General features: G+C 56.3%; 1 protein-coding gene across 1 annotated transcript in view; it reads right to left on the bottom strand.

The window, feature by feature from the left end:
- CUNH6orf132 (chromosome unknown C6orf132 homolog) overlaps window positions 1-8,585 on the bottom strand; it is a 17,562-nt gene that overhangs the window by 2,685 nt on the left and 6,292 nt on the right. Inside the window, exon 2 of the mRNA XM_045294771.1 lies at window positions 1,136-1,211. The gene's annotated coding sequence lies outside the window, so the exon portion shown is untranslated. The remainder of the gene's footprint in view (window positions 1-1,135; window positions 1,212-8,585) is intronic.

The raw sequence follows: 8,585 nt of genomic DNA, 5'->3' as shown, positions 1-8,585 counted from the left end.
GCAGGTCTGTCTAAATAAGATAGGTTGGATGAACATCTGGAGGAGAAAACAATGGGACCCACAGTTCCCGAGGGGGGCCGGGCCAGGGGGAGGTGGGGGGATGAGTAGGTCCTGGCCATAGTGCCTGGGCCTCAGGTCCCCCACAGAGCTGTACAGGCGGAGGTTGCCATTGACCAGGGAGCTAGTGTCTGGAGGAAAAGAGAGGCAAACATGAGGCCAGGCCCTGGCAGCCCCCGCTCCCCGAGGCAGAGCCTTTCCATGCTTCCTCCCAAACGTCCGTGAGCAGGGGCGGGTGGCACCAAGCTCCCAAGCTGTCCTGAGGGGGGGCCCTCTTTCTTCTGGGGGGCTCCAGTGGGGAAGATGAGGCCTTGGTCTTTGCTCCTGCTCCCTCTCAGTCATCTCCCCACTTCTCTACCATGGACCCCCTTCCTGTCAAGCAGCCCCAGTCCCACAGCCACGGGGACAGTAGCCGATTCGTGTCCACTCTGGTCCCCTTAACCCTGCTCCCCCTGCAGGTACAAGGGCCACTCTTCCGTCATCCCCGCTGAGCCAGTGCGACACTGTTTCCGGCCAAGACCTTGGTGGGGACAAAGCCCTAAAGGCCAGGGTTCAAATCCTAGCTTGATCACTTACCAGATGTGTGACCTGGGACACCATACTCATTAACCTGGCCTAACCTCGGTTTCAACGTCTATAAAATGGGCTTGATATTAGCGCCTCCCCCATGAGTCGGCTGGGAGGATGAAGTTAGAGAATTCATGTAAATACACATGCCACCGAGGTGTGAGGCATTGGATGGGGTGCCCAGGAGAGACAGACTGGTATTCAGAGAGCTGGGGTCCGGCCCAGGGCTGCTGCCTCCACAGGGCTTTCTACTTCGATCCTGCTCTGTCCACTCAACATCCTTCCCCAGCCAGAAGTTGGGCTTAGCCAACCCTGGCTCCAACACCCAGCCCCACTGCTTCCCCCTGCGGCCTGGGCCAGAGCTAGGAGAGCTGCTGGGTGGGGCCTCCAGGTGCTCCCCCAGCTGGGGAGGTAGGTCGGATGGTTGGCTATTGCTGTGCTCTCCGCCCTGCCCCTCCCCAAGAATGACAGAAGGAAAGATGGCTGAGCCCCATGCCCAGGGTCCTCTCACCTGTCACGTCTTGGTCTGCAAAGCCTTCTGGGACAGACGGGGTGGGTACGGCCAGTCCATGGTTCTCCTGTGCGTTCTGAAAGGGACCACAGGAGAGGCAGATGGTTCTGAGGCCGCTGCTCTGCAAGGCCACCTTATTGACCGCTGGGGTTGGGGGGTGACAGTGGCATCCCCTCTTGAGCGTGCGACAACCACTGAGGGTGAGTTGCTAAAACGGATGCATTTTTAACGAGGACATGAAATGTTGTGCATGCGTGGTGAAAGCAGACATGACACGCCACCCCAACAACGACCTCCTGAAACACCGAGTGCACATGCCGCCAAGATTCCCGCTCTCCTTCCCAAATCAGGGCACTGCCACGGGCAGGTGTTCAATGCCCCCGATTGAGCAAGCCCGGCCCTCCTTTCTAAGGAATGTTTTTTTAATTTAATTTTTAAAAAACATTTTATTAGGGGCTCATACAAGTGTTATTGCAATCCATACACACATCAATTGTGTAAAGCGCTTTTGTACATCATTCTGAAAACATTTTCTCTCCACTTAAACCCCCGACATTAGGTCCTCATTTTTCCCCTCCCTCCCCGCTCCCCCCTCCCTCATGAGCCCCTGATAGTTTATAAATTGATATTTTGTCATATCTTGCCCTGTCCGACGTCTCCCTTCACCCACTTTTCTGTTGTCCGTCCCCCAGGGAGGAGGTCACATATAGTTCCTTGTAATCGGTTCCCTCTTTCCTACCCATTCTCCCTTTACCCTCCCTGTTTCGCCACTCACACCACTGGTCCTGCAGGGCTCATCCTCTAACGGATGGTTTTTAAAGGGTCTGCCCAGAGGTGTCACAGACAAGAGATCTGGTGACCTCCTTCTAAAACAAAAACACAACCCACCCATGGCAAGCTCTCTGACATCCAGGGATTCCCCACAAGTGGGGGCCGGCTGGGCAGCAACTGGGCCTGGTATTGTGGAAGGTGTGTGGGTCGCGTCTCAAGGAAGGAATCAAACAGCCACACACCGGCAGTGACTCCTCACTGCTGTCCACAGACGGCGGGCCGAGCGCCTCGGCCCTCCCAGCCTGCAATGGACACCCAGCCGTCTACACGGAGAAACCAGTAGGAAGGGGTGCTGGATCCCAGCAACACTCCACAGGCCCCTCGGACCACCAAGCTTGACAGATCAGCATGCGCACACAGCTGGACGTGCGACTTCGCGACCTATTTCTTGTTGCTGCTCCTTCATAAAGCGCATTTCCCTACGTCCGCTGGGTCCACACACCTGACACTTAAGGGCGGTGGGCCCCCCATGGTCCAGGTCCTCAGTGACCTGCCTCCTGCTTCCCAGCCAACCTGTGCTTCCTACTCACTCATCACCCTGCAGCTTCCGGGTCGGACCCTGCGACCCCACATGCTGAGCCCTGACGCTGGGTCTTGGTTAGGCTGTGCTCCCCGCCCTGCCCCTCCACCTTCTACGAACCATAGTCCCGACCTGGGATCGACCCATTACCTTCGTCACGCCACTCTGTGAAGACACGCTTCCCATGGAGCCGATGCGGAAAGGGAACCGAGGCTCAGAAAAGCCGCCTAAGTCCCACAAACAGTGGGAGCAAACCCAGGTCTGCGGCTCCCACCCGTGTGCTCCTGCCGTTGTTGGCAGCTGTGGGATTCGCCTGACTCACAGTGACGCCCTCCCTGCCGATGGAACAAAGCCCGCCCAGTTCTGCGCCGGCCTCGGGCTCAGATCTGACCACTGTTTCCTTTTTATTTAATAAATCATCTTATTGGGGGCTCTTACAGCTCTTATCACAGTCCACACATCCTTCGTATCAAGCACATTTGTACATTTGTTGCCTTCATCGTTTTCAGAACGTTTTCTTTCTGCGTGAGCCCTTGCTATCAGCTCCTCTTTTTCCCCTCCCTCCCCCGTGCACCCCTGATAAATGCTACATTTTTATTATTTTCCTATCTTACACCACCCGCTGTCTCCCTTCGTCCACGTTACTGTTGTTCGTCCCCCTGGGGAGGGGGGTAATTATACATCAGTGCCCCCATGTCTCCCCCCCACCCCCCTTCCCCTTCCCCTCATGGTATCGTGACTCCCACTGGTGCTCCTGAGGGGTCTGCCAGTCCTGGATTCCCTGGACCACTATTTTCATTGGCTGGGTTTCAGAGGCCAATTGCCGGCCCTTTCTCCCGAGGCTGGAAGCCTCCCTAACAGGTGGGTCGTGGTTGCCCATGAGGTGTGTCGGCCAGGATGAGAACCTGGGACCTGGGAGATGGCACATTCAGCCCTGAACCACCTGAGACCACATCCTACAAGGTGGGGGGGGGGGGGTTAGCTGGGACCCCCCGGTGGGAGGGTCGATGGTTGAGACCATTGGCCTCAGAGTCAGACTGCCTGGGTTTGAACCCTCTCTGCCACCTACGAGCTGTTGCTCCAGCAAAGTGTGAGCAAAATAGACGAGAAGGAGGCTGTGAGGATTCAATGATGCAACGCACACACGAAAAACACTGTAGCGCCTGCTATTAGGGGGTCGTAAACATCCCATACATGTTACTGCGGTGGTTACCCCAGGAGCGACTCCTTGTCTGCGGCAACCTACACCGACCCAGGGCAGGGAGGGGGACTCTTGGTGCTCTCTGGAGTCCCTGACGGTGCAAATGTCTAGTGACCGAAAGGTCGGTAGTTTGAATCCATTGCGAGGTGCTGCAGAAGAGAGCCCCGGTGAACTACTCCCCAAAGATCGCAGCCCTGGAAAGGCTCTGGAAGCACAGTCCACTCTGACCCCCAGGGCTCGCCACGAGTCTGCGTGGACTTGCTGGCCACTGGCTCTTCAGCTGCGTTCCTCCACGGAGACCCGGGAGCTCAGGCATCCGTCGGACGCATGTCCCTCAAAGCTGGACACACAGCAAGCCCAGTGGGCCCTCACCGCCAGCACGGACCCTCCGAACTTAGCCACTGCACACACAAGGCGGGAGACTGCAAGGTTGGGGGCCTGCCCGAGGCAACCACAAGACAAGGACGGTCTCGGAACACTCTCTGCTCCCTGGGAGGGGAAGCGGGGTGTTGGGGAGCACACAGCTCATTTACTTCTTTAAATGACATCCGAGTCACTTTTAAGGGTGCCATTCAGAGCCAGGCAAGCCATCTGCGGGGCTGCTCCGTCACCGTGCCTGAGCATAATCAGAGAGTAGAAAGAGCAGGGAGGCGGGCGCTCTAATCTGGATTCCAGTTACTGAGGAATGTGACCTTGGGCTCCAGCTCCTGTGCTGAGGGCCCTGTGACCTGGGATGAACCGTGCGGACGGACGGACGGACCTGCCCGCACAGCCGTCTGGACCCCGTGCTAAGAGGTCTGCGGGGGCTACGTCACGATCCCGGACCAGAGCCAGGATGCACGTCCACCTTGTCTTCCCTCCACTCCACGGAGACCCGATTTCCTCATGACTCAAAGGGGGACGACACTGTCTGCTAGGCAGGGACCTTAGGAGGGTCCAGTAACCCAGGAGACCCAGGCTACTTGAGGGATGACCAGAGTCGGGGGAAATGTATGAACCATCAAAGCCGAATTCCCTGGATCCTAGAATGGCCTTCCGCGTCACCCTGGGTGGTTAAATAGAATTGAGGACTTTATGGCCAAGGTCACATGCCCTGCCTGCTCTTTGAGCGCCCAGCGCCCTGAAAACACATTAGACTCCAGAGCCCATGGGATGGACAGATGGAAGGCCTTCTAACAGCAGCTCCGGGTTGTTAGCCAAGCTCCCCCCACAAATAAGGAGGCATTAGGGTGCACTTACCATCCCCTCACACCCCTGTCCCGTGGCCCCACACAACAGAACAAAAGAACCTGCAGCCTCGCCTATGGATCCAACCGCTGTAAGCCAGAAGGCTTCTACTGGCCGCATTCCGGCCGATGGCCAGGCTTTATCTCCTAGTTACCCTTCATGTGGAAAACCCTCTCCAAATCTAGCTCAGCAGCACAACCCTGCCAGATGGGGGTGGCCGTGCCTGCACTCCATTGGCCAGATTCAAACCGGCTCCTCCCACAAGGAAAGGTGGGGATTCTACCACTGGACCCCCTTACTCCTCACAGAGCACAAAGCTCCGGGGCTCCAATCCCACACCCCAGGCCCAGCCCACAGGGCTCCGGCGGCTCTCTCGGTCCCCTCTCCCACTGTGGCCTGCATTCAGGGACAGCAAATACCAACTCATTTCCACGTCAGCCCCAGAAAACCAGACTGGGGAGACAAACCGCTCCCCTGGTCAGCACAGGGACCCAGACAGACAGGTGCACCCGTCACTTAGATGAGGGCGTCTTGGAGTGGGTTGATGGGATCCGTGGGGTTTTCATTGGCTGGCCTTTTCTTCCTGGTCTTAGTCCGACAGCTCTGCTGAAACCTGGTTAGAATCTCGGCAACACACAAGCCCCTGCCGACAAGCGGGGGCAGTACATGAGGTGCACAGGCTGGGAATCAAACCCAGGTCTCCCGCACATAAGGGAAGTACTGCACCACAGAACCACCACTGTCTGCTTATTCATTAAAGGGGCCTGCTGCGGACCAGGCGGGAGCCCGGGTGGTGTAGTGGTTCCGAGTTGTGCTGTTAACCGCAAGGTCGGCAGTTCGAAACCACCAGCCGCTCTGTGGGAGAAAGACAGGGCTTTCTACTCCCATAAAGTTACAATCTCAGGAACTCACAGGGGCAGTTCTGCCCTGTCCTATGGGATCGCTATAAGTCGGCATTGACTGAGAAAATGCCCGACATAGATTAAACACTCAAACCCCAAACCCCAAACACTGCCCTCAGCCCATCCTGATTCAGGCAGTCCTAGAGAACAGAATAGAAATGCCCGGTTACACAGCAGGCCCCTAAGAATGAATAAGCGGGCAGTGGTAGAATGTCGCGGAATGTCCAATGTCGTGGAAGGAGAAAGACGAAGCTTTCTACTCCCATAAAGAGTTACAGTCTCGGGAGTTCACGGGGCAGGTCCACCCTGTCCCCCAGGGCCGCCAGGAGTGGGCATGGAGCAGTTTAGTTTTTCCTCTCTCCATGCCGCCTGAAGTAACAAAGCGAGCCCCGTCGACCCGAGGGCCATGAGTTGGGGATTCGTGGTTGCATGCACCAGGAGCGCTGCTGGTACAGCAGTTAGGCGTTGGGCGGGGATCCACATGGTCTGCAGTCTGAAATCCCAGCCGCTCTGTGGGAGAAAGACTGGGCTTTCTAACTGCCGTCAACAGTTCTGGTCAGAAACCCACAGGGCACTGTGAGTCTGCAAGGTTTTGTGTTTGCTACCAGGGACCATTCTGAATATGTCCTACCTTCCCTTCATAGTAATTTTTTTTTTATAATAAACACAGAGACTAATACCAGTCAGTGGTGATGCCAGAACTCCAACCTCAAGCCTGCCCTTCTTGCCACCACAGTCTCGGCCCCCACTCTCCCTCCTCCCCAAGCAGAGCCCTCTGTGGGTGGCTGTGGTCTTTGCTGTCCCAGCCCTGAGGGTCCTGTCTCTTTACACACATCTAGCAGAGACAGGCCAATTCAAGAGAGAGTGGCTGCCAAATTCCTGGCCGACTGGATGACTGGCAGAAAGAACAGGGGCTCTGAGAGGCAGCAAGCCCGAGTTCTAGAGCCAGTCCCACCACCAGCTAACTCAGGGCAAGGCCACTTCTCTTTCTGTGGACTTAGGGTTCCTGTAACCTAAGGTAAACTCTCTTCTGCAAACTCTCTGGGGTGCATTTTGACCCAGGTGTCTCGCCTGTGATTGGCGTATCTCTGTGGTGTGGGGGTCACCGGGCCACGCGGGCCACCACTCGAGGACAGGGTGCTGGGACTGACTGCTACCATTGTTTCCAGATAGTTCTCTGCCTACAGAGGGCGGGGAATGGAAGAGCCAGAGGTGGAAGGTGGAGGAGGAGAGCGTGGAGGAAAGGGCTTTTGAAGCCACCTTTCCCCCAGCAATAGGGTGAGTTCAAGCGGGCAGGGCCGGGCTTAAGGTGACCGCTGGCCTCCGACGACGTGGGGGACGTGGGAATCTCTCAGAAGCAGTCAGTTCAGGAGCTGGCTGCACCCCACCCTTTACTTTGCCCCACCCTGTGCTCCTGCCCTGGGAAAGTGACGACGACGTAGGGGGCCCAGGTACTGCCTCCAAGGTTGGCTGGCATGTGCCTCACATATAAGCTGGGGCAGGGCATGGGGCCCTGACAGGGCAGCAGCTCCACATCAAGAGCGAGGCAGAGCCAACAAAGGACATGCAAATGGACATCTAAAGGCCCCTCCTGTGTGTGTCAGATGCGGCTAGGACACTCCCTGCAGCGCAGCAGAGAGATGCCCCCCAGCCCTGGGGCAGAGTCCAGCCCTGGCCCTGCTGGGCGGGGAATTCCTTGGGAACCGAGGTCTGGGTGTTCCTTGTACCCACACCCAGACAACACCCAGAAGCTAAGGCGGAGGGGCCCCTCACTCCATTCCCTAGCTCGGTGGACTCCAAACCGAATTCACTGCCATCGAGTGGACGCTGACCCACAGCGATCCTGCACATGACCACTACGAGTGTCCCCCTAAACCACCCCCACCCCACCCACCCCCCCGCAACCTCATAAACAGAAATCACCCAGCTGTGGACAGCTAGGGCACCACTCCAAGATCCAACTCATACTCACTGCCAGGCAGCAGACCCCAACTCCTATCAGCCCCACAGGGCCGGGTAGAACTGCCCCTGTGGGTTTCCGAGACCATAGCTCTACGGATGGAGGAAGGCCCAGCTTTCTCCAAAGGATCGGCCGGGAGTTCAGAACTGCTGACCTTGCGGCTGGCAGCCATACACATCATGCCCATCAGGCCACCAGGCCTCCTTCTTCCAAGAAGAGTTGTGATGTCGTCTCTTCCTGGTTCTTAACAAAGAACAACACCCACAATGCCACTGCTGCCAATTGCAGTCAATTCCATTTGCACGAGAACTGTGCTCCACTGGGTTTTAATGGCTGGTTTTGTTGGTTTTTTTTGGCTATATATATACTTTTATTGGGGCCTCTTATATCTCATCGCAATCCATAAAGGCCTCCAGCCAGTAAAGCACATTTGCACATATGATGGCATCGTCATTTTCAAAGCATTCTCTTCCCACTTGAACCCCTGATATGCACTCCCCATTGCTTCCCCCTCCCTTCCCCGCCCACCCTCCATCCCTCACAAACCCTTGATAAGTTATAGATTAATTTTTCCATATCTTACATAGTCCTCCGTCGCCCCTCACCCACTTTTCCATTATTCGTCACCCTGGGAGGGGGTTCTAGTTTGATCCTTCTGATGGGTTACCCTTTTTCCCACCACCCTCCCCTAATCTTCCTGGTATTTCTACTCTCCTTGTTGGTCCTCAGGGTTTTTTGTTTTAAATCATTTTATTAGGGGCTCATACAACTCTTATCACAATCCATACATACATCAATTGTGTAAAGCA

The sequence above is a fragment of the Echinops telfairi genome, unplaced genomic scaffold (genome assembly GCF_000313985.2).
Source record: "Echinops telfairi isolate 266 unplaced genomic scaffold, ASM31398v2 ScPeMD7_3533;HRSCAF=4204_1, whole genome shotgun sequence".
NCBI classification, from domain to species: Eukaryota; Metazoa; Chordata; class Mammalia; order Afrosoricida; family Tenrecidae; genus Echinops; species Echinops telfairi.
Note: the sequence above shows the minus strand (reverse complement) of the source record. Positions and strands in the feature narration are given on the sequence as shown.